Raw genomic sequence first — 27298 nt, 5'->3', positions numbered from 1 at the left:
CCACAGAACCATCGCTATATAATGAAAATTACAAAGCTAAGAAGAAGATACTACACCTTGATGTTTCAGGTAGATTCTAAAAGAAAACAACTTGACCATTGTCCTTGGTTTACTAACTCACCCAGATGGAAAACACTAACGATAAAAGCACCACATCCTTTAACTAAAGAAAAAAATACCTCTATCTAAAAGTTAATTTAAAAAAAAATTGTTCCACCTGGCTAGGTTTTTAAAGTCAGAGGTGAGTACTTCTGGGCATTATAGGAAAGAAATCTTACCCATGTTCTTACAGTGTGATGAAAATAGCATGCTCTGACAATGCCTTTACAGTCAAGAGCTACTCCAATGTTGCCATGGTTATACAGCCATTATGATGTAAACATCCACACTCTTAGTTGGTTTGAGACCTGGTTAACATGAGTGATTTTAACATCTGGTACTGATATTGGAGGTAAAGGCTTGTGGATAGGAAGTTCACAGGTTACAACATAGAGCCTACTATAATTTTGCTCCTGGGGATGGTGTAGCATTTCCTTTTATGCTTATGTTTATACACATAGATTGCTAGGAACCTTAGTCCAAAAAGTTTCTTTTGAAGTGTATAACTTTTCAGTGTTTAGAGATTAAGTGACCGTGAAAGTGAAATACAAAAGGGTACCACAATGACACCTTTCCTCCATCCAAATCTCAGGGATCAGCAAAAAAATGGACAAGGGAAGAACAGTGTGAGGGATACAAAATGAGCAATGCTCTGAAATGCACACTTCAGTACAGAAATATGGGCACTAAGTTCATGAACAGATACTAACTGTGTTTTTCTATTTATCCATATAAGACAAGACACCCAGAAGTATGCAAATAATTAAGCAGATGTGTTCCTCATACTCTACCTCTTAGGAGGATAAAGTTTCATGTGGAAGCACTTTGGAGGGCTGTTCTAACAAATTAGCAGCTTTTCTATATTCTAGAGTATAGACTCATATCCAAGATCACATGTGCAGCACGAATTGACCTTAGTGAATTACCAACTATGAAATACGACATGAAATAGGGTGGGGTAAATTTGAGGGAAAATAAAGGGTGTTTAATATAGTAAACAGAAGCAAGTTAAGATTGTTTTTCAGTGTTTGGAAGTACGAGAATTTATTTGGTTGTTAATAATTTCAGACCTTTAAAACCAGAACCGTCGCTTCTTTTTTCTGTCTCTGGTTTTGAAACGCCCTTTGCCAAAGTGGGTCATATCCAAGTGGTACAAAGAGGTATCAAACCACTCATGAGGGCAGAGAGGACATATAACACAGGCAGGACCACTTACACTAATCAGAGAAAATTGACTGAAACACTGAGCGTATAAGAGGCTAGGAAAAGCCTGGGACAGGAGAATTCCCATTTCCATCTGAACACAGACACGATTGTCACCAGAATATAATTGTCACCAGAATATGACACCACACTTTTAATTTCCAAGTATTTTCCAAAATAACACAACTTGGTCTTTGTCCTTGTTTAACAAACTCAACCTCATTGAAAGCCCTAATGTTAATGGCACCACAGCCTTTAATTAAAGACACAGAAAACTCAATCTCAAAGTTTCTAGGAATTATGTTTCATCTGGATAGCTTTACATAGTCAGGATAGAATAAAAACAATATCCATTTTCTTACATGGAAAACATGCATTCTATGATGTAAACAGCATTCTAGGACACTGCCTTTACAGTCAAGAGCTTCTCTGCTGTTGCCATGGTTATACAACTATTATGAGGTAAACATGCACACTCCTAGTGGGTTTGAGACCTGATTAACATGAGGATTTTTAATGTCTGAAACTGACATTGTTCTTAAATCACGTGGATATGGTGATAATAGGTTATAGGACAGAACACACTATAATTTTGCTCATGGTGATGGAGTAACATTTTCTTCAATATTTATATACACAAAGAATTTTAGGAACCTTATTACAAAAGGCCTGTTTTGAAGGGTACATCAATTTTAGTAAAGACCATCAACTTTCAAGTGTTTAGAGATTGAACAACAGTGGAAGTTTAATCCCAAAGGAAACCACAATGCCACTTTTCACATTGTCCAAATCACAGAGATATGCACAAAAGAGGACAAGGGAAGCACAATATAAGGTATGCTAAATGAGCAATGTTGTGAAATGCTTACTTCCGTACAGGAATATGAGCACTTAATTCATGAACTCACAGCAACTGTGATTATATGGATATTCATATAAGACCAGACAGCCCGAATTTTACAAATACTTAATGGGATGTGTTCTCCATTTTTCTCCTCTTAAGAGGATAAAGTGGACGTTGGAAGTTGTTTGCAGGTGTGTTCTAACTGAAGAGCAGCTTTTCTGTGTTCCAGTGGATAGACTCATATCCAAGTTCACATGGGCAGCAGTAATTGAACTTAGGGAATTATCACATATGAAAGATGACATGAAATTGGGAGGGAGATATTAGACTGAAATTAAATGGTGTTTAACAGAGTAAATAGTTGCATGTTAAGATATTATTTCAGTGTATAGAGGCTTGAAAATTTATATGGAGGCTGACAAATTGTAATCATTTAAATCCAGAACCAGTGCTTCTTCTTTCTCTCTCTGGCTTGTTAATATCCTCTTCCAGAGTTGGCCATATCCATATGGTGCACAGAGGTAACTAACCACTCAGGAGTGCAGAGAGGCCAGATAAAACATGTGTTACCACCCATACTACTCAGTGAAACAGCATGAATGCCTGAGGTCATAAGATTCTTGGAGCAGCCTGGGACAGAAGCCTTCACATTTACATCTTTACTCAGACCTTATAGGGCCATAGAACTACATAGGCAAATAGAAAAACAACAGAGCTGATGTAGGAAGAGTATGCACATACCTGTCTACATGGAGAGAACAGGGCTCCCAGGATCACAGAGAGGCTATATGATAGATTTTCCATATTAAGAGACAGCTATCTATATCAGAAATGTTTGTAATTTCACTTTTAATCAAATTGGCAATAGTTTATGCCTATCAATATATCTGTATACTTTTCTATGATATAGTCAAATTTGCCATGCTTTTCTTCATATTCCTGAAGTTTATCAGAAATACTTCCCAAGTAAACATCAATTTTATTAGAAAATGTATATAATTCTTCCATCAAGAAAGTGAGAAACATTTTCATGCCTACCAGATTATCTGTAAAATTTTCCATGATAATCTTCAAGTTTATCATGTTATTCTGTATTTTATACAATTGTATCAAATGCATTTATCATGTAAATTTTCAGTCTTGTCATAACAAATTGCTACTTGCTTTTAAAAACAAGTAAGCAACTATTTTTTGTCTACCATTTTTCTCAATAATAGTCTAAAAATATTTTCACAATGGACATGTTTTTCTATATATTTCTTCAATATTATCGGAAATATTTTCAAGGTAACTCTTCAATTTTACCATAAAATGTTTTTACTTCCTTTGTATAAAGAAAAAGAAAACACACAATGTTTAAAGTCTGTTCTGAATTAGCAGGAAGGAATAAATACTTGAACCCACAGAACCATCGCTATATAATGAAAATTACAAAGCTAAGAAGAAGATACTACACCTTGATGTTCCAGGTAGATTCTAAAAGAAAACAATGTGGTCATTGTCCTTGGTTTACTAACTCACCCAGATGGAAAACACTAACGATAAAAGCACCACATCCTTTAACTAAAGAAAAAAAATACCTCTATCTAAATGTTAATTAAAAAAAATTGTTCCACCTGGCTAGGTTTTCCAAAGTCAGAGGAGGGTATTTCTGGGCATTATAGGAATGAAATTTTACCCATGTTCTTACAGTGTGATGAAAATAGCATGCTCTGACAATGCCTTTACAGTCAAGAGCTACTCCAATGTTGCAATGGTTATACAGCCATTATGATGTAAACATCCACACTCTTAGTTGGTTTGAGGCCTGGTTAACATGAGGGATTTTAACATCTGGTACTGATATTGGAGGTAAAGGCTTGTGGATAGGAAGTTCACAGGTTATAGCATAGAGCCTACCATAATTTTGCTCATGGGGATGGTGTAGCATTTCCTTTTATGCTTATGTTTATAAACATAGATTGCTAGGAACCTTAGTCCAAAAAGTTTATTTTGAGGTGTGTATCTTTTCAGTTTTTAGAGATTAAGTGACAGTGAAAGTGAAATACAAAAGGAGACCACAATGACACCTTTCCTCCATCCAAATCTCAGGGATCAGCAAAAAAAAAAAATGGACAAGGGAAGAACAGTGTAAGGGATACAAAATGAGCAATGCTCTGAAATGCACACTTCAGTACAGAAATATAGGCACTAAGTTCATGAACACATACCAACTGTGTTTATCTATTTATCCATATAAGTAAGACATGACACCCAGAAGAATGCAAATAATTAAGCTGATGTGTTCCTCATACTCTACTTCTTAGGAGGATAAAGATTCAGGTGGAAGCTCTTTGGAGGGCTGTTCTAACAAATTAGCAGCTTTTCTATATTCTAGAGTATAGACTCATATCCAAGTTCACATGAGCAGCACGAATTGACCTTAGTGAATTACCAACTATGAAATACCACATGAAGTAGGGTGGGGTAAATTAGAGGGAAAATAAAGGGTCTTTAATATAGTAAGCAGAAGCAAGTTAAGATTGTTTTTCAGTGTTTTGAAGGACAAGAATTTATTTGGTTGTTAATAATTTCGGACCTTTAAAACAAGAACCATCGCTTCTTTTTTCTGTCTCTGGTTTTGAAACATCCTTTGCCAAAGTGGGTCATATCCAATTGGTACAAAGAGATATCAAACCACTCATGAGTGCAGAGAGGACATATAACACAGGCAGGACCACTTGCACTAATCAGAGAAAGTAGACTGAAGCACTGAGGGTATAAGAAGCTAGGAAAAGCCTGGGACAGGAGAATTCCCATTTCCATCTGACCACAGACACGATTGTCACCAAAATATGATTGTCACCAGAATATGATATCACACTTTGAATTTCCAAGTATTTTCCATAATAACACAACTTGGTCATTGTCCTTGTTTAACAAACTCAACCTCATTGAAAGCCCTAATGTTAATGGCACCACACCCTTTAATTAAAGACACAGAAAACTCAATCTCAAAGTTTCTAGGAATTATCTTTCATCTGGATAGCTTTTCATAGTCAGAATAGAATAAAAACCATATCCATTTTCTTACATGGAAAACATGCATTCTATGATGGAAACAACATTCTATGACACTGCCTTTACAGTCAAGAGTTTCTCTGCTGTTGCCATGGTTATACTACTATTATGAGGTAAGCATGCACACTCCTAGTGGGTTTGAGACCTGATTAACATGAGGATTTTTAATGTCTGATACTGACATTGTTGTTAAAGTCACGTGCATATGGTGATAATAGGTTATAGGACAGAACCCACTATAATTTTGCTCATGGTGATGGAGTAACATTTTCATCAATATTTATATACACAAAGAATTTTAGGAACCTTATTACAAAGGCCTGTTTTGAAGGGTACATCAATTTTAGTAAAGACCATCAACTTTCAAGTGTTTAGAGACTGAATGACAGTGGAAGTGAAATCCCAAAGGAAACCACAGTGCCACTTTTCACATTGCCCAAATCACAGAGATATGCACAAAAGAGGACAAGGGAAGCACAATATAGGGGATGCTAAATGAGCAATGTTGTGAAATGCTTACTTCCATACAGGAATATGAGCACTTAGTTCATGAACTCACAGCAACTGTGATTATATGGATATTCATATAAAACCAGACAGCCCGAATTTTACAAATACTTAATGGGATGTGTTCTCCATCCTTCTCCTCTTAAGAGGATAAAGTGGACCTTGGAAGCTGTTTGCAGGTGTGTTCTAACTAATGAGCAGCTTTTCTGTGTTCCAGTGGATAGACTCATATCCAAGTTCACATGAGCAGCAGTAATTGAACTTAGGGAATTATCACATATGAAAGATGACATGAAATTGGGAGGGACATATTAGACCGAAATTAAATGGTGTTTAACAGAGTAAATAGTTGCATGTTAAGATATTATTTCAGTGTATGGAGGCGAGAAAATTTATATGGGAGCTGGCAGATTGTAATCATTTAAACCCAGAATCATTGCTTCTTCTTTCTCTCTCTGGCTTGTTAATATCCTCTTCCAGAGTTGGCCATATCCAAATGGTGCACAGAGGTAACTAATCACTCAGGAGTGCAGAGTGGCCAGATAAAACATGTGTTACCACCCATACTACTCAGTGAAACAACATGAATGCCTGAGGTCATAAGATTCTTGGAGCAGCCTGGGACAGGAACCTTCCCATTTCCATCTATACTCAGACTGATAGGGCCATAGAACTACATAGGCAAATAGAACAACAACAGAGCTGGTCTAGCAAGAGTATGCACATACCTGTCTACACGGAGAGAACAGGGCTCCCAGGATCACAGAGAGGCTATATGATAGATTATCCATATTCAGAGACAGCTATCTATATCAGAAATGTTTGTAAATTCACTTTTGATCAATTTGGCAATAGTTTATGCCTATCAATACATCTGTATACTTTTCTATGATATAGTCAAATTTAACATGCTTTTCTTCATATTCCTGAAGTTTATCAGAAATACTTCACAAGTAAACATCAATTTTATTAGAAAATGTATATAATTCTTCCATCAAGAAAGAGAGAAACATTTTCATGCCTACCAGATTATCTGTAAAATTTTCCATGATAATCTTCAAGTTTATCATGTTATTCTGTATTTTTCTACAATTGTATTAAATATATTTATCATGTAAATTTTCCGTCTTGTCATACCGTATTGCTACTTCCTTTTAAAAACAAGTAAGCAATGATTTTTTGTCTACCATTTTTCTCAATAATTGTCTAAAAATATTTTCACAATGGACATGTTTTTCTATATATTTCTTCAATATTATAGGAAATATTTTCAATGTAAATCTTCAATTTTACCATAAAATGTTTTTACTTCCTTTGTATAAAGAAAAAAAAACTCACAATATTTAAAGTCTGTTCTGAATTAGCCGGATGGAATAAATACTTGAACCCACAGAACCATCGCTATATAATGAAAATTACAAAGCTAAGAAGAAGATACTACACCTTGATGTTCCAGGTAGATTCTAAAAGAAAACAACTTGGCCATTGTCCTTGGTTTACTAACTCACCCAGATGGAAAACACTAACGATAAAAGCACCACATCCTTTAACTAAAGAAAAAAAAATACCTCTATCTGAAAGTTAATTAAAAAAAAATTGTTCCACCTGGCTAGGTTTTCCAAAGTCAGAGGAGAGTACTTCTGGGCATTATAGGAATGAAATCTTACCCATGTTCTTACAGTATGATGAAAATAGCATGCTCAGACAATGCCTTTACAGTCAAGAGCTACTCCAATGTTGCCATGGTTATACAGTCATTATGATGTAAACATCCACACTCTTAGTTGGTTTGAGGCCTGAATAACATGAGGGATTTTAACATCTGGTACTGATATTGGAGGTAAAGGCTTGTGGATAGGAAGTTCATAGGATATAGCATAGAGCCTACTATAATTTTGCTCATGGGGATGGTGTAGCATTTCCTTTTATGCTTATGTTTATACACATAGATTGCTAGGAACCTTAGTCCAAAAAGTTTCTTTTGAAATGTATAACTTTTCAGTGTTTAGAGATTAAGTGACAGTGAAAGTGAAATACAAAAGGATACCACACTGACACCTTTCCTCCATCCAAATCTCAGTGATCAGCAAAAAAAATGTACAAGGGAAGAACAGTGTGAGGGATACAAAATGAGCAATGCTCTGAAATGCACCCTTCAGTACAGAAATATGGGCACTAAGTTCATGAACACATACCAACTGTGTTTATCTATTTATCCATATAAGACATGACACCCTGAAGTATGCAAATAATTAAGCGGATGTGTTCTTCATACTCTACCTCTTAGGAGGATAAAGTTTCAGTTGGAAGCTCTTTGGAGGGCTCTTCTAACAAATTAGAAGCTTTTCTATATTCTAGAGCATAGACTCATATCCAAGTTCACATGGGCAGCACGAATTGATCTTAGTGAATTACCAACTATGAAATACGACATGAAATAGGGTGGGGTAAATTTGAGGGAAAATAAAGGGTGTTTAATATAGTAAACAGAAGCAAGTTAAGATTGTTTTTCAGTGTTTGGAAGTACGAGAATTTATTTGGTTGTTAATAATTTCAGACCTTTAAAAGAAGATCCAACGCTTCTTTTTCCTGTCTCTGGTTTTGAAACATTTTTTGCCAAAGTGGGTCATATCCAAATGGTACAAAGAGGTATCAAACCACTCATGAGGGCAGAGAGGACATATAACAAAGGCAGGACCACTTGCACTAATCAGAGAAAATAGACTGAAGCACTGAGGGTATAAGAGGCTAGGAAAAGCCTGGGACAGGAGAATTCCCATTTCCATCTGAACACAGACACGATTGTCACCAGAATATGATTGTCACCAGAATATGACACGACACTTTGAGTTTCCAAGTGTTTTCCAAAAATAACACAACTTGGTCATTGTCCTTGTTTAACAAACTCAACCTCATTGAAAGCCCTAATGTTAATGGCACCACACCTTTAATAAAGACACAGAAAACTCAATCTCAAAGTTTCTAGGAATTATGTTTCATCTGGATAGCTTTATATAGTCAGAATAGAATAAAAACCATATCCATTTTCTTACATGGAAAACATGTATTCTATGATGTAAACAGCATTCTATGACACTGCCTTTACAGACAAGAGCTTCTCTGCTGTTGCCATGGTTATACAACTATTATGAGGTAAACATGCACACTCCTAGTGGGTTTGAGACCTCATTAACATGAGTATTTTTAATATCTGATACTGAAATTGTTGTTAAAGTCACGTGGATATGGTGATAATAAGTTATAGGACAGAACCAACTATAATTTTGTTCATGGTGATGGAGTAACATTTTCTTCTATATTTATATACACAAAGAATTTTAGGAACCTTATTACAAAAGGCCTGTTTTGAAGGGTACATCAATTTTAATAAAGACCATCAAATTTCAGGTGTTTAGAGATTGAATGACAGTGGAAGTGAAATCCCAAAGGAAACCACAATGCCACTTTTCACACTGACAAAATCACAGAGATATGCACAAAAGAGGACAAGGGAAGCACAATATAAGGGATGCTAAATGAGCAATGTTGTGAAATGCTTACTTCTATACAGGAATATGAGCACTTAGTTCATGAACTCACTGCAACTGGGATTATATGTATATTCATATAAGACCAGACAGCCCGAATTTTACAGATACTTAATGGGATGTGATCTCCATCCTTCTCTTCTTATGAGGATAAAGTGGACATTGAAAGCTGTTTGCAGGTGTGTTCTAACTAATGAGCAGCTTTTCTGTGTTCCTGTGGATAGACTCATATCCAAGTTCACATGGGCAGCAGTAATTGAACTTAGGGAATTATCACATATGAAAGATGACATGAAATTGGGAGGGACATATTAGACCGAAATTAAATGGTGTTTAACAGAGTAAATAGTTGCATGTTAAGATATTATTTCAGTGTATTCAGGCGTGAAAATTTATATGGGAGCTGGCAAATTGTAATCATTTAAACCCAACATCATTCCTTCTTCTTTCTCTCTCTGGCTGGTTAATATCCTCTTCCAGAGTTGGCCATATCCAAATGGTGCACAGATGTAGCTAACCACTCAAGAGTGCAGAGTGGCCAGATAAAACATGTGTTACCACCCATACTACTCAGTGAAACAGCATGAATGCCTGAGGTCATAAGATTCTTGGAGCAGCCTGGGACAGGAGCCTTCCCATTTCCATCTATACTCAGACCTGATAGGGCCATAGAACTACATAGGCAAATAGAACAACAACAGAGCTGGTCCAGCAAGAGTATGCACATACCTGTCTACAAGGAGAGAACAGGACTCCCAGGATCACAGAGAGGCTATATGATATATTATCCATATTCAGAGACAGTTATCTATATCAGAAATGTTTGTATTTACACTTTTAATCAATTTGGCAATAGTTTATGCCTATCAATATATCTGTATATTTTTCTATGATATAGTCAAATTTAACATGCTTTTCTTCATATTCCTGAAGTTTATCAGAAATACTTCCCAAGTAAACATCAATTTTATTAGAAAATGTATATAATTCTTCCATCAAGAAAGAGAGAAACATTTTCATGCCTACCAGATTATCTGTAAAATTTTCCATGATAATCTTCAGGTTTATCATGTTATTCTGTATTTTTCTACAATTGTATTAAATGTATTTATCATGTAAATTTTCAGTCTTGTCATTACATATTGTTACTTCCTTTTAAAAACAAGTAAGCAACGATTTTTTGTCTACCATTTTTCTCAATAATATTCTAAAAATATTATCACAATGGACATGTTTTTCTATATATTTCTTCAATATTATCGGAAATATTTTCAATGTAAATCTTCAATTTTACCATAAAATGTTTTTACTTCTTTTGTATAAAGAAAAAGGAAACACACAATGTTTAAAGTCTGTTCTGAATTAGCAGGAAGGAAGAAATACTTGAACCCACAGAATCATCGCTATATAATGAAAATTACAAAGCTGAGAGGAAAATACTACACCTTGATGTTCCAGGTAGATTCTAAAAGAAAACAACTTGGCCATTGTCCTTGGTTTACTAACTCACCCAGATGGAAAACACTAAAGATAAAAGCACCACATCCTTTAACTAAAGAACAAAAATACCTCTAGCTAAAAGTTAATTAAAAAAAAATTGTTCCACCTGACTAGGTTTTCAAATGTCAGAGGAGAGTACTTCTGGGCATTATAGGAATGAAATCTTACCCATGTTCTTACAGTGTGATGAAAATAGCATGCTCTGACAATGCCTTTACAGTCAAGAGCTACTCCAATGTTGCCATGGTTATATAGCCAGTATGATGTAAACATCCACACTCTTAGTTGGTTTGAGGCCTGGTTAATATGAGGGATATTAAAATCTGGTACTGATATTGGAGGTAAAGTCTTGTGGATAGGAAGTTCACAGGTTATAGCTTAGAGCCTACTATAATTTTGCTCATGGGGATGGTGTAGCATTTCCTTTTATGTTTATGTTTATAAACATAGATTGCTAGGAACCTTACTCCAAAAAGTTTTTTTGAAGTGTATAACATTTCAGTGTTTAGAGATTAAGTGACAGTGATAGTGTAATACAAAAGAATACCACAATGACACCTTTCCTCCATCCATATCTCAGTGATCAGCAAAAAAAAAATGGAAAAGGGAAGAACAGTGAAAGGGATACAAAATGAGCAATGCTATGAAATGCACATTTCAGTACAGAAATATGGGCACTTAGATCATGAACACATACCAACTGTGTTTATCTATTTATCCATATAAGACAAGACACCCAGAACTATGCAAATAATTAAGCGGATGTGAATCTCATAGTCTACATCTTAGGAGGATAAAGTTTCAGGTGGAAGCTGTTTGGAGGGCAGTTCTAACAAATTAGCAGGTTTTCTATATTCTAGAGTATAGACTCATATCCAAGTTCACATGGGCAGCACGAATTGACCTTAGTGAATTACCAACTATGAAATGTGACATGACATAGGCTGGGGTCAATTTGAGGGAAAATAAAGGGTGTTTAATATAGTAAACAGAAGCAAGTTAAGATTGTTTTTCAGTGTTTGGAAGTATGAGAAATTATTGGGTTGTTAAAAATTTCAGACCTTTAAAACAACAACCATCCCTTCTTTCTGTCTCTGGTTTTGAAACAACCTTTGATAAGGGGGTCATATCCAAGTGGTACAAAGAGGAATCAAACCACTCATGAGGGAAGAGAGGACATATAACACAGGCAGTACCACTTGCACTAATCAGAGAAAATAGACTGAAGCACTGAGGGTTTAAGAGGCTAGGAAAAGCCTGGGACAGGAGAATTCCCATTTCCATCTGAACACAGAGAAGATTGTCACCAGAATATGATTGTCACCAGAATATGACACCACACTTTGAATTTCCAAGTATTTTCCAAAATAACACAACTTGGGCATTGTCCTTGTTTAACAAACTCAACCTCATTGAAAGCCCTAATGTTAATGGCACCACACCATTTAATTAAAGACACAGAAAACTCAATCTCAAAGTTTCTAGGAATTATGTTTCATCTGGATAGCTTTACATAGTCAGAATAGAATAAAAACCATATCCATTTTCTTACATGGAAAACATGCATTCTATGATGGAAACCGCATTCTATGACACTGCCTTTACAGTCAAGAGCTTCTCTGCTGTTGCCATGGTTATACAACTATTATGAGGAAAACATGCACACTCCTAGTGGGTTTGAGACCTGATTAACATGAGGATTATTAATGTCTGATACTGACATTGTTGTTAAAGTCATGTGGATATGGTGATAATATGTTATCGGACAGAACCCACTATAATTTTGCTCATGGTGATGGAGTAACATTTTCTTCAATATTTATATACACAAAGAATTTTAGGAACCTTATTACAAAAGGCCTGTTTTGAAGGGTACATCAATTTTAGTAAAGACCATCAACTTTCAAGTGTTTAGAGATTGAATGACAGTGGAAGTGAAATCCCAAAGGAAACCACAATGCCACTTTTCACACTGTCCAAATCACAGAGATATGCACAAAAGAGGACAAGGGAAGCACAATATAAGGGATGCTAAATGAGCAATGTTTTGAAATGCTTACTTACATACAGGAATATGACCACTTAGTTCATGAACTCACAGCAACTGTGATTATATGGATATTTATATAAGACCAGACAGCCCGAATTTTACAAATACTTAATGTGATGTGTTCTCCATCCATCTCCTCTTAAGAGGATAAAGTGGCCATTGGAAGCTGTTTGCAGGTATGTTCTAACTAATGAGCAGCTTTTCTGTGTTCCAGTGGATAGACTCATATCTAAGTTCACATGGGCAGCAGTAATTGAACTTAGGGAATTATCACATATGAAAGATGACATGAAATTGGGAGGGGCATATTAGACCGAAATTAAATGGTGTTTAACAGAGTAAAGAGTTGCATGTTAAGATATTATTTCAGTGTATGGAGGCGAGAAAATTTATATGGGAGCTGGCAAATTGTAATCATTTAAACCCAGAAACATTGCTTCTTTTTTCTCTCTCTGGCTTGTTAATATCCTCTTCCAGAGTTGGCCATATCCAAATGGTGCACAGAGGTAACTAACCACTCAGGAGTGAAGAGTGGCCAGATAAAACATGTGTTACCACCCATACTACTCAGTGAAACAGCATGAATGCCTGAGGTCATAAGATTCTTGGAGCAGCCTGGGACAGGAGCCTTCCCATTTCCATCTATACTCAGACCTGATAGGGCCATAGAACTACATAGGCAAATAGAACAACAACAGAATTGGTCTAGCAAGAGTATGCACATAACTGTCTACACGGAGAGAACAGGGCTCCCAGGATCACAGAGAGGCTATATGATAGATTATCCATATTCAGAGACAGATATCTATATCAGAAATGTTTGTAATTTCACTTTTAATCAATTTGGCAATAGTTTATGCCTATCAATATATCTGTATACTTTTCTATGATATAGTCAAATTTAACATGCTTTTCTTCATATTCCTGAAGTTTATCAGAAATACTTCCCAAGTAAACATCAATTTTATTAGAAAATGTATATAATTCTTCCATCAAGAAAGAGAGAAACATTTTCATGCCTACCAGATAATCGGTAAAATTTTCCATGATAATCTTCAAGTTTATCATGTTATTCTGTATTTTTCTACAATTGTATTAAATGTATTTATCATGTAAATTTTCAGTCTTGGCATAACATATTGCTACTTCCTTTTAAAAACAAGTAAGCAATGATTTTTTGTCTACCATTTTTCTCACTAATATTCTAAAAATATTTTCACAATGGACATGTTGTTCTATATATTTCTTCAATATTATCAGAAATATTTTCAATGTAAATCTTCAATTTTACCATAAAATGTTTTTACTTCCTTTGTATATAGAAAAAGAAAACACACAATGTTTAAAGTCCGTTCTGAATTAGCAGGAAGGAATAAATACTTGAACCAACAGAATCATCGCTATATAATGAAAATTATAAAGCTGAGAGGAAGATACTACACCTTGATGTTCCAGGTTGATTCTAAAAGAAAACAACTTGGCCATTGTCCTTAGTTTACTAACACACCCAGATGGAAAACACTAATCATAAAAGCACCACATCATTAAACTAAAGAAAAAAAAATACCTCTAGCTAAAAGTTAATTAAAAAAAAATTGTTCCACCTGACTAGGTTTTCAAATGTCAGAGTAGAGTACTTCTGGGCATTATAGGAATGAAATCTTACCCATGTTCTTACAGTGTGATGAAAATAGCATGCTCTGACAATGCCTTTACAGTCAAGAGCTACTCCAATGTTGCCATGGTTATATAGCCATTATGATGTAAACATCCACACTCTTAGTTGGTTTGAGGCCTGGTTAACATGAGGCATATTAACATCTGGTACTGATATTGGAGGTAAAGGCTTGTGGATAGGAGGTTCACAGGTTATAGCATAGAGCCTAGTATAATTTTGCTCATGGGGATGGTGTAGCATTTCCTTTTATGCTTATGTTTATACACATAGATTGCTAGGAACCTTACTCCAAAAAGTTTTTTTGAAGTGTATAACTTTTCAGTGGTTAGAGATTAAGTGACAGTGAAAGTGAAATACAAAAGAATACCACAATGACTCCTTTCCTCCATCCAAATCTCAGTGATCAGAAAAAAAAAAAAAAATGGAAAAGCTAAGAACAGTGAAAGCGATACAAAATGAGCAATGCTCTGAAATGCACACTTTAGTACAGAATTATGTGCACTTATTTCATGAACACATACCAACTGTGTTTATCTATTTATCCATATAAAACAAGACACCCAGAACTATGCAAATAATTAAGCGGATGTGATTCTCATAGTCTACCTCTTAGGAGGATAAAGTTTCAGGTGGAAGCTGTTTGGAGGGCTGTTCTAACAAATTAGCAGGTTTTCTATATTCTAGAGTATAGACTCATATCCAAGTTCACATGGGCAGCACGAATTGACCTTAGTGAATTACCAACTATGAAATGTGACATGACATAGGCTGGGGTCAATTTGAGGGAAAATAAAGGGTGTTTAATATAGTAAACAGAAGCAAGTTAAGATTGTTTTTCAGTGTTTGGAAGTATGAGAAATTATTGGGTTGTTAAAAATTTCAGACCTTTAAAACAACAGCCATCCCTTCTTTCTGTCTCTGGTTTTGAAACAACCTTTGATAAGGGGGTCATATCCAAGTGGTACAAAGAGGTATCAAACCACACATGAGGGCAGAGAAGACATATAACACAGGCAGGACCACTTGCACTAATCAGAGAAAATAGACTGAAGCACTGAGGGTTTAAGATGCTAAGAAAAGCCTAGGACAGGAGAATTCCCATTTCCATCTGAACACAGACACGATTGTCACCAGAATATGATTGTCACCAGAATATGACACCACACTTTGAATTTCCAAGTATTTTCCAAAATAACACAACTTGGTCATTGTCCTTGTTTAACAAACTCAACCTCATTGAAAGCCCTAATGTTAATGGCACCACACCCTTTAATTAAAGACACAGAAAACTCAATCTCAAAGTTTCTAGGAATTATCTTTCATCTGGATAGCTCTACATAGTCAGAATAGAATAAAAACCATATCCATTTTCTTACATGGAAAACATGCATTCTATGATGGAAACAGCATTCTATGACACTGCCTTTACATTCAAGAGCTTCTCTGCTGTTGCCATGGTTATACAACTATTATGAGGTAAACATGCACACTCCTAGTGGGTTTGAGACCTGATTAATATGAGGATTTTTAATGTCTGATACTGACATTGTAGTTAAAGTCACGTGGATATGGTGATAATAGTTTATAGGACAGAACCCACTATAATTTTGCTCATGGTGATGGTGTAACATTTTCTTCAATATTTATATACACAAGAATTTTAGGAACCTTATTACAAAAGGCCTGTTTTGAAGGATACATCAATTTTAGTAAAGACCATCAGCTTTCAAGTGTTTAGAGACTGAATGACAGTGGAAGTGCAATCCCAAAGGAAACCACAATGCCACTTTTCACACTGTCCAAATCACAGAGATATGCACAAAAGAGGACAAGGGAAGCACAATATAAGGGATGCTAAATGAGCAATGTTGTGAAATGCTTACTTCCATACAGGAATATGAGCACTTAGTTCATGAACTCACAGCAACTGTGATTATATAGATATTCAAATAAGACCAGACAGCCCGAATTTTACAAATACTTAATGGGATGTGTTCTCCATCCTTCTCCCCTTAAGAGGATAAAGTGGATGTTGGAAGCTGTTTGCAGGTGTGTTCTAACTAATGAGCAGCTTTTCTGTGTTCCAGTGGATAGACTCATATCCTCGTTCACATGGACAGCAGTAATTGAACTTAGGGAATTATCACATATGAAAGATGACATGAAATTGTGAGGGATATATTAGACCGAAATTAAATGGTGTTTAACAGAGTAAATAGTTGCATGTTAAGATATTATTTCAGTGTATGGAGGCATGAAAATTTATATGGGAAGTGGCAAATTGATATCATTTAAACAAAGAATCATTGCTTCTTCTTTCTCTCTCTGGTTTGTTAATATCGTCTTCCAGAGTTGGCCATATTCAAATGGTGCACAGAGTTAACTAACCACTCAGGAGTGCAGAGAGGCCAGATAAAACATGTGTTACCACCCATACTACTCAGTGAAACAGCATGAATGCCTGAGGTCATAAGATTCTTGGAGCAGCCTGGGACAGGAGGAGCCTTCCCATTTCCATCTATACTCAGACCTGATAGGGCCATAGAACTACATAGGCAAATAGAACAACAACAGAGCTGGTCCAGCAAGAGTATGCACATACCTGTTTACAAGGAGAGAACAGGGCTCCCAGGATCACAGAGAGGCAATATGATATATTATCCATATTCAGAGACAGCTATCTATATCAGAAATGTTTGTATTTACACTTTTAATCAATTTGGCAATAGTTTATGCCTATCAATATATCTGTATACCTTTCTATTATATAGTCAAATTTAACATGCTTTTCTTCATATTCCTGAAGTTTATCAGAAATACTTCCCAAGTAAACATCAATTTTATTAGAAAATGTATATAATTCTTCCATCAAGAAAGAGAGAAACATTTTCATGCCTACCAGATTATCTGTAAAATTTTCCATGATAATCTTCAGGTTTATCATGTTATTCTGTATTTTTCTACAATTGTATTAAATGTATTTATCATGTAAATTTTCAGTCTTGTCATAACATATTGCTACTTCCTTTTAAAAACAAGTAAGCAACGATTTTTTATCTACCATTTTTCTCAATGATATTCTAAAAATATTTTCACAATGGACATGTTTTTCTATATATTTCTGCAATATTATCAGAAATATTTTCAATGTAAATCTTCAATTTTACCATAAAATGTTTTTACTTCCTTTGTATAAAGAAAAAGAAAACACACAATGTTTAAAGTCTGTTCTGAATTAGCAGGAAGGAATAAATACTTGAACCCACAGAATCATCGCTATATAATGAAAATTACAAAGCTGAGAGGAAGATACTACACCTTGAGGTTCCAGGTTGATTCTAAAAGAAAACAACTTGGCCATTGTCCTTAGTTTACTAACACACCCAGATGGAAAACACTAACGATAAAAGCACCACATCCTTAAACTAAAGAAAAAAAAATACCTCTAGCTAAAAGTTAATTAAAAAAAAAATTGTTCCACCTGAGTAGGTTTTCAAATGTCAGAGGAGAGTACTTCTGGGCATTATAGGAATGAAATCTTACCCATGTTCTTACAGTGTGATGAAAATAGCATGCTCTGACAATGCCTTTACAGTCAAGAGCTACTCCAATGTTGCCATGGTTATATAGCCATTATGATGTAAACATCCACACTCTTAGTTGGTTTGAGGCCTGGTTAATATGAGGGTTATTAACATCTGGTACTGATATTGGAGGTAAAGGCTTGTGGACAGGAGGTTCACACGTTATAGCATAGAGCCTACTATAATTTTGCTCATGGGGATGGTGTAGCATTTCCTTTTATGCTTATGTTTATTCACATAGATTGCTAGGAACCTTAGTCCAAAAAGTTTCTTTTGAAGTGTATAACTTTTCAGTGGTTAGAGATTAAGTGACAGTGAAAGTGAAATACAAAAGAATACCACAATGATACCTTTCCTCCATCCAAATCTCAGTGATCAGCAAAAAAAAAAAAAAAAAAAAAAAAAAAAAAAAAAAAATGGAAAAGGGAAGAACAGTGAAAGCGATACAAAATGAGCAATGCTCTGAAATGCACATTTCAGTACAGAAATATGGGCACTTAGATCATGAACACATACCAACTGTGTTTATCTATTTATCCATATAAGACAAGACACCCAGAACTATGCAAATAATTAAGCGGATGTGATTCTCATACTCTACCTCTTAGGCGGATAAAGTTTCAGGTGGAAGCTCTTTGGAGGGCTGTTCTAACAAATTAGCAGCTTTTCTATATTCTAGAGTATAGACTCATATCCAAGTTCACATGTGCAGCACGAATTGACCTTAGTGAATTACCAACTATGAAATACGACATAACATAAGGTGGGGTAAATTTGAGGGAAAATAAAGGGTGTTTAATATAGTAAACAGAAGCAAGTTAAGATTGTTTTTCAGTGTTTGGATGTACGAGAATTTATTTGGTTGTTAATAATTTCAGACCTTTAAAACAAGAACCATCACTTCTTTTTTTCTGTCTCTGGTTTTGAAACATCCTTTGCCAAAGTGGGTCATATCCAAGTGGTACAAAGAGGTATCAAACCACTCATGAGGGCAGAGAGAAAATATAACACAGGCAGGACCTCTTGCACTAATCAGAGAAAATAGACTGAAGCACTGATGGTATAAGAGGCTAGGAAAAGCCTGGGACAGGAGAATTCCCATTTCCATCTGAACACAGACACGATTGTCACCAGAATATGATTGTCACCAGAATATGATACCACTCTTTGAATTTCCAAGTATTTTCCAAAATAACACAACTTGGTCATTGTCCTTGTTTAACAAACTCAACCTCATTGAAAGCCCTAATGTTAATGGCACCACACCCTTTAACTAAAGACACAGAAAACTCAATCTCAAACATTCTAGGAATTATGATTCATCTGGATAGCTTTACATAGTCAGAATAGAATAAAAACCTTAGCCATTTTCTTACATGGAAAATATGCATTCTATGATGGAAACAGCATTCTATGACACTGCCTTTACAGTCAAGAGCTTCTCTGCTGTTGCCATGGTTATACAACTATTATGAGGTAAACATGCACACTCCTAGTGGGTTTGAGACCTCATTAACATGAGGATTTTTAATGTCTGATACTGAAATTGTTGTTAAAGTCACATGGATATGGTGATAATAAGTTATAGGACAGAACCAACTATAATTTTGCTCATGGTGATGGAGTAACATTTTCTTCTATATTTATATACACAAAGAATTTTAGGAACCTTATTACAAAAGGCCTGTTTTGAAGGGTACATCAATTTTAGTAAAGACCATCAACTTTCAAGTGTTTAGAGATTGAATGACAATGGAAGTGAAATCCCAAAGGAAACCACAATGCCACTTTTCACACTGTCCAAATCACAGAGATATGCACAAAAGAGGACAAGGGAAGCACAATATAAGGGATGCTAAATGAGCAATGCTGTGAAATGCTTACTTCCATACAGGAATGTGAGCACTTAGTTCATTAACTCACTGCAACTGTGATTATATGTATATTCACATAAGACCAGACAGCCCGAATTTTACAAATACTTAATGGGATGTGTTCTCCATCCTTCTCCTCTTAAGAGGTTAAAGTGGACGTTGGAAGCTGTTTGCAGGTGTGTTCTAAATAATGAGCAGCTTTTCTGTGTTCCAGTGGATAGACTCATATCCAAGTTCACATGGGCAGCAGTAATTGAACTTAGGGAATTATCACAAATGAAAGATGACATGAAATTGGGAGGGACATATTAGACCGAAATTAAATGGTGTTTAACAGAGTAAATAGTTGCATGTTAAGATATTATTTCAGTGTATGGAGGCATGAAAATTTTATGGGAAGTGGCAAATTGATATCATTTAAACCCAGAATCATTGCTTCTTCTTTCCTCTCTGGTTTGTTAATATCGTCATCGAGAGCTGGCCATATCCAAATGGTGCACAGAGGTAACTAACCACTCAGGAGTGCAGAGTGGCCAGATAAAACATGTGTTACCACCCATACTACTCAGTGAAACAGCATGAATGCCTGAGGTCATAAGATTCTTGGAGCAGCCTGGGACAGGAGCCTTCCCATTTCCTTCTATACTCAGACCTGATAGGGCCATAGAACTACACAGGCAAATAGAACAACAACAGAGCTGGTCTAGCAAGAGTATGCACATACCTGTCTACACAGAGAGAACAGGGCTCCCAGGATCACAGAGAGGTTATATTATAGATTATCCATATTCAGAGACAGCTATATATATCAGAAATGTTTGTAATTACACTTTTAATCAATTTGGCAATAGTTTATGCCTATCAATATATCTGTATACTTTTCTATGATATAGTCAAATTTAACATGCTTTTCTTCATATTCCTGAAGTTTATCAGAAATACTTCTCAAGTAAACATCAATTTGATTAGAAAATGTATATAATTCTTCCATCAAGAAAGAGAGAAACATTTTCATGCCTACCAGATTATCTGTAAAATTTTCCATGATAATCTTCAAGTTGATCATGTTATTCTGTATTTTTCTACAATTGTATTAAATGTATTTATCATGTAAATTTTCAGTCTTGTCATAACATATTGCTACTTCCTTTTAAAAACAAGTAAGCAACGATTTTTTGTCTACCATTTTTCTCAATAATATTCTAAAAATATTTTCACAATGGACATGTTTTTCTATATATTTCTTCAATGTTATCGGAAATATTTTCAATGTAAATCTTCAATTTTACCATAAAATGTTTTTACTTCCTCTGTATAAAGAAAAAGAAAACACACAATGTTTAACGTCTGTTCTGAATTAGCAGGAAGGAATAAATACTTGAACCCACAGAACCATCACTATATAATGAAATTTACAAAGCTGAGAAGAAGATACTACACCTTGATGTTCCAGGTAGATTCTAAAAGAAAACAACTTGGCCATTGCCCTTGGTTTACTAACTCACCCAGATGGAAAAAACTAATGATAAAAGCACCACATCCTTTAACCAAAGGAAAAAAAATACCTCTATCTAAAAGTTAATTAAAAAAAATTGTTCCACCTGGCTAGTTTCCCAAAGTCAGAGGAGAGTACTTCTGGGCATTATAGGAATGAAATCTTACCCATGTTCTTACATTGTGATGAAAATAGCATGCTCTGACAATGCCTTTACAGTCAAGAGCTACTCCAATGTTTCCATGGTTATACTGCTATTATGATGTAAACATCCACCCTCTTAGTTGGTTTGAGGCCTGGTTAACATGAGGGATTTTAACATCTGGTATTCATATTGGAGGTAAAGGCTTGTGGATAGGAAGTTCACAGGTTATAGCATAGAGCCTAGTATAATTTTGCTCATGGGGATGGTGTAGCATTTCCTTTTATGTTTATGTTTATACACATAGATTGCTAGGAACCTTACTCCACAAAATTTTCTTTTGAAGTGTATAACTTTTCAGTGGTTAGAGATTAAGTGACAGTGAAAGTGAAATACAAAAGGAGACCACAATGACACCTTTCCTCCATCCAAATCTCAGTGATCAGCAAAAAAAATGTACAAGGGAAGAACAGTGTAAGGCATACAAAATGAGCAATGCTCTGAAATGCACACTTCAGAACAGAAATATGGGCACTTAGTTCATGAACACATACCAACTGTGTTTATCTATTTATCCATATAAGACAAGACACCCAGAACTATGCAAATAATTAAGCGGATGTGATTCTCCTACTCTACCTCTTAGGCAGTTAAAGTTTCAGGTGGAAGCTGTTTGGAGGGCTGTTCTAACAAATTAGCAGCTTTTCTATATTCTACAGAATAGACTCATATCCAAGTTCACATGTGCAGCACGAATTGACCTTAGTGAATTACCAACTATGAAATACGACATGTCATAGGGTGGGGTAAATTTGAGGGAAAATAAAGGGTGTTTAATATAGTAAACAGAAGCAAGTTAAGATTGTTTTTCAGTGTTTGGAAGTATGAGAATTTATTTGGTTGTTAATAATTTCGGACATTTAAAACAAGAACCATCGCTTCTTTTTTCTGTCTCTGGTTTTGAAACATCCTTTGCCAAAGTGGGTCATATCCAACTGGTACAAAGAGGTATCAAACCACTCATGAGGGCAGAGAGGACATATAACACAAGGCAGGACCACTTTCACTAATCAGAAAAAATAGACTGAAGCACTGAGGTTATAAGAGGCTAGGAAAAGCCTGGGAGAGGATAATTCCCATTTCCATCTGAAAACAGACACGATTGTCACCAGAATATGATTGTCACCAGAATATGACACCACACTTTGAATTTCCAAGTATTTTCCAAAATAACACAACTTGGTCATTGTCCTTGTTTAACAAACTCAACCTCATTGAAAGTCCTAATGTTAATGGCCCCACACCTTTTAACTAAAGACACAGAAAACGCAATCTCAAACTTTCTAGGAATTAAGTTTCATCTGCATAGCTATACATAGTCAGAATAGAATAAAAACCTTATCCATTTTCTTACAAGGAAAACATGCATTCGATGATAGAAACAGCATTCTATGACACTGCCTTTACAGTCAAGAGCTTCTCTGCTGTTGCCATGGTTATACAACTATTATGAGGTAAACATGCACACTCCTAGTGGGTTTGAGACCTCATTAACATGAGGATTTTTAATGTCTGATACTGAAATTGTTGTTAAAATCACGTGGATATGGTGATAATAAGTTATAGGACAGAACCAACTATAATTTTGCTCATGGTGATGGAGTAACATTTTCTTCTATATTTATATACACAAAGAATTTTAGGAACCTTATTACAAAAGGCCTGTTTTGAAGGGTACATCAATTTTAGTAAAGACCATCAACTTTCAAGTGTTTAGAAATTGAATGACAGTGGAAGGGAAATCCCAAAGGAAACCACAATGCCACTTTTCACACTGTCCAAATCAAAGAGATATGCACAAAAGAGGACAAGGGAAGCACAATATAAGGGATGCTAAATGAGCAATGTTGTGAAATGCTTACTTCCATACAGGAATATGAGCACTTAGTTCATGAACTCACAGCAACTGTGATTATATAGATATTCATATAAGACCAGACAGCCCGAATTTCCAAATACTTAATGGGATGTGTTCTCCATCCTTCTCCTCTTAAGTGGATAAAGTGGATGTTGGAAGCTGTTTGCAGGTGTGTTCTAACTAATGAGCAGCTTTTCTGTGTTCCAGTGTATAGACTCATATCCACGTTCACATGGGCAGCAGTGATTGAACTTAGGGAATTTTCACATATGAAAGATGACATGAATTGGGAGGGACATATTAGACCAAAATTAAATGGTGTTTAACAGAGTAAATAGTTGCATGTTAAGATATTATTTTAGTGTATGGAGACATGAAAATTTATATGGGAGCTGGCAAATTGAAATCTTTTATACCCAGAATCATTGCTTTTCTTTCTCTCTCTATCTTGTTAATATCCTCTTCCAGAGTTGGCCATATCCAAATGGTGCACAGAAGTAACTAACCACTCAGGAGTGCAGAGAGGCCAGATAAAACATGTGTTACCACCCATACTACTCAGTGAAACAGCATGAATGCCTGAGGTCATAAGATTCTTGGAGCAGCCTGGGACAGGAGACTTCCCATTTCCTTCTATACTCAGACCTGATAGGGCCATAGAACTACATAGGCAAATAGAACAACAACAGAGCTGGTCTAGCAAGAGTATGCACATACCTGTCTACACGGAGTGAACAGGGCTCCCAGGATCACAGACAGTCTATATGATAGATTATCCATATTCAGAGACAGCTATCTATATCAGAAATGTTTGTAATTACACTTTTAATCAATTTGGCAATAGTTTATGCCTATCAATATATCTGTATACTTTTCTATGATATAGTCAAATTTATCATGCTTTTCTTCATATTCCTGAAGTTTATCAGAAATACTTCCCAAGTAAACATCAATTTTTTTAGAAAATGTATATAATTCTTCCATCAAGAAAGAGAGAAACATTTTTATACCTACCAGTTTATCTGTCAAATTTTCCATGATAATCTTCAAGTTTATCATCTTTTTCTGTATTTTTCTACCATTGTATTAAATGTATTTATCAAGTAAATTTTCAGTCTTGTCATAACATATTGCTACTTCCTTTTAAAAACAAGTAAGCAACAGTTTTTTTTTTCTAACATTTTTCTCAATAATATTCTAAATATATTTTCACAATGGACATGTTTTTCTATATATTTCTTCAATATTATTGGAAATATTTTCAATGTAAATCTTCAATTTTACCATAAAATGTTATTACTTCCTTTGTATAAAGAAAAAGAAAGCACACAATGTTTAAAGTCTCTTCTGAATTAGCAGGAAGTAATAAATACTTGAACCCACAGAACCATCCCTATATAATGAAAATTACAAAGCTAAGAAGAAGATACTACACCTTGATGTTCCAGGTAGATTCTAAAAGGAAACAACTTGGCCATTGTTCTTGGTTTACTAACTCACCCAGATGGAAAACACTAATTATAAAAGCACCACACCCTTTAACTAAAGACAAAAAAAATACCTCTATCCAAAATTTAATAAAAAAAAAAAATTGTTCCACCTGGCTAGATTTTCCAAAGTCAGAGAAGAGTACTTCTGTGCATTATAGGAAAAAAACTTACCCATGTTCTTACGCTGTCATGAAAATAGCATGCTCTGACAATGCCTTTACAGTCAAGAGCTACTCCAATGGTGCCATGGTTATACCGCCATTATGATGTAAACATCCACTCTCTTAGTTGGTTTGAGGCCTGGTTAACATGAGGGATTTTAACATCTGGTACTAAAATTGGACCTAAAGGCTTGTGGATAGGACGTTCACATGTTATAGCATAGAGCCTACTATAATTTTCTCATGGGGATGGTGTAGCATTTCCTTTTATGCTTATGTTTATACACATAGATTGCTAGGAACCTTAGTCAAAAAGTTTCTTTTGAACTGTATAACTTTTCAGTGTTTAGAGATTAAGTGACAGTGAAAGTGGAATAGAAAAGGATACCACAATGATACTTTTCATCCATCCAAATCTCAGGGATCAGCAAAAAAAAAAAAAATGGACAAGGGAAGAACAGTGTAAGGGATACAAAATGAGCAATGCTCTGAAATGCACACTTCAGTACATACATATGGGCACTTAGTTCATGAACACATACCAACTGTGTTTATCTATTTATTTATATAAGACAAGACATCCTGAACTATGCAAATAATTAAGCAGATGTGTTCCTTATACTCTACCTCTTAGGAGGATAAAGTTTCAGGTGGAAGCTGTTTGGAGGGCTGTTCTAACAAATTAGCAGCTTTTCTATATTCTAGAATATAGACTCATATCCAAGTTCCCATGGGCAGCGCGAATTGACCTGAGTGAATTACCAACTATGAAATATGACATGAAATAGGGTGGGGTAAATTTGATGGAAAATAAAGGGTGTTTAATATAGTAATCAGAAGCAAGTTAAGGTGGTTTTTCAGTGTTTGGAAGTACGAGAATTTATTTGGTTGTTAATAATTTCAGACCTTTAAAACAAGATCCATCGCTTCTTTTTCTGTCTCTGGTTTTGAAATATCCTTTGTCAAGGTGGGTCATATCCAAGTGGTACAAAGAGGTATCAAACCACTCATGAGGGCAGAGAGGACACATAACACAGGCAGGACCACTTGCACTAATCAGACAAAATAGACTGAAGCACTGAGGATATAAGAGGCTAGGAAAAGCCTGGGAAAGGAGAATTCCCATTTCCATTTGAACACAGACACGATTGTCACCAGAATATGATACCACACTTTGAATTTCCAAGTATTTTCAAAAATAACACAGCTTGGTCATTTTTCTCGTTAAACAAACTCAATCTCATTGAAAGCCATAATGTTAATGGCACCACACCCTTTAACTAAAGACACAGAAAACTCAATCTCAATCTTTCTAGGAATTATGTTTCATCTGGTTAGCTTTACATAGTCAGAATAGAATAAAAACCATATCCATTTTCTTACATTGAAAACATGCATTCTATGATGGAACAGCAGTCTATGACATTGCCTTTACAGTCAAGAGCTTCTCTGCTGTTGCCATGGTTATACAACTATTATGAGGTAAACATGCACACTCCTAGTGGGTTTGAGACCTCATTAACATGAGGATTTTTAATGTCTGATACTGAAATTTTTGTTAAAGTCACGTGGATATGGTGATAATAGATTATAGGACAGAACCCACTATAATTTTGCTCATGGTGATGGAGTAACATTTTCTTCTATATTTATATACACAAAGAATTTTAGGAACCTTATTACAAAAGGCCTGTTTTGAAGGGTACATCAATTTTAGTAAAGACCATCAACTTTCAAGTGTTTAGAGATTGAATGACAATGGAAGTGAAATCCCAAAGGAAACCACAATGCCACTTTTCACACTGTCCAAATCACAGAGATATGCACAAAAGAGGACAAGGGAAGCACAATATAAGGGATGCTAAATGAGCAATGTTGTGAAATGCTTACTTCCATACAGGAATCTGAGCACTTAGTTCATGAACTCACAGCAACTGTGATTATATAGATATTCATAAAAGACCAGTCAGCCCAAATTTTACAAATTCTTAATGGGATGTGTTCTCCATCCTTCTCGTCTTAAGAGGATAAAGTGGCCGTTAGAAGCTGTTTGCAGGTGTGTTCTAACTAATGAGCAGCTTTTCTGTGTTCCAGTGGATAGACTCATATCCAAGTTCACATGGGCAGCAGTAATTGAACTTAGGG

This window comes from Apodemus sylvaticus, chromosome X (assembly GCF_947179515.1).
Source record: "Apodemus sylvaticus chromosome X, mApoSyl1.1, whole genome shotgun sequence".
Classification (NCBI taxonomy): domain Eukaryota; kingdom Metazoa; phylum Chordata; class Mammalia; order Rodentia; family Muridae; genus Apodemus; species Apodemus sylvaticus.
This window is presented reverse-complemented; position numbering follows the sequence as displayed.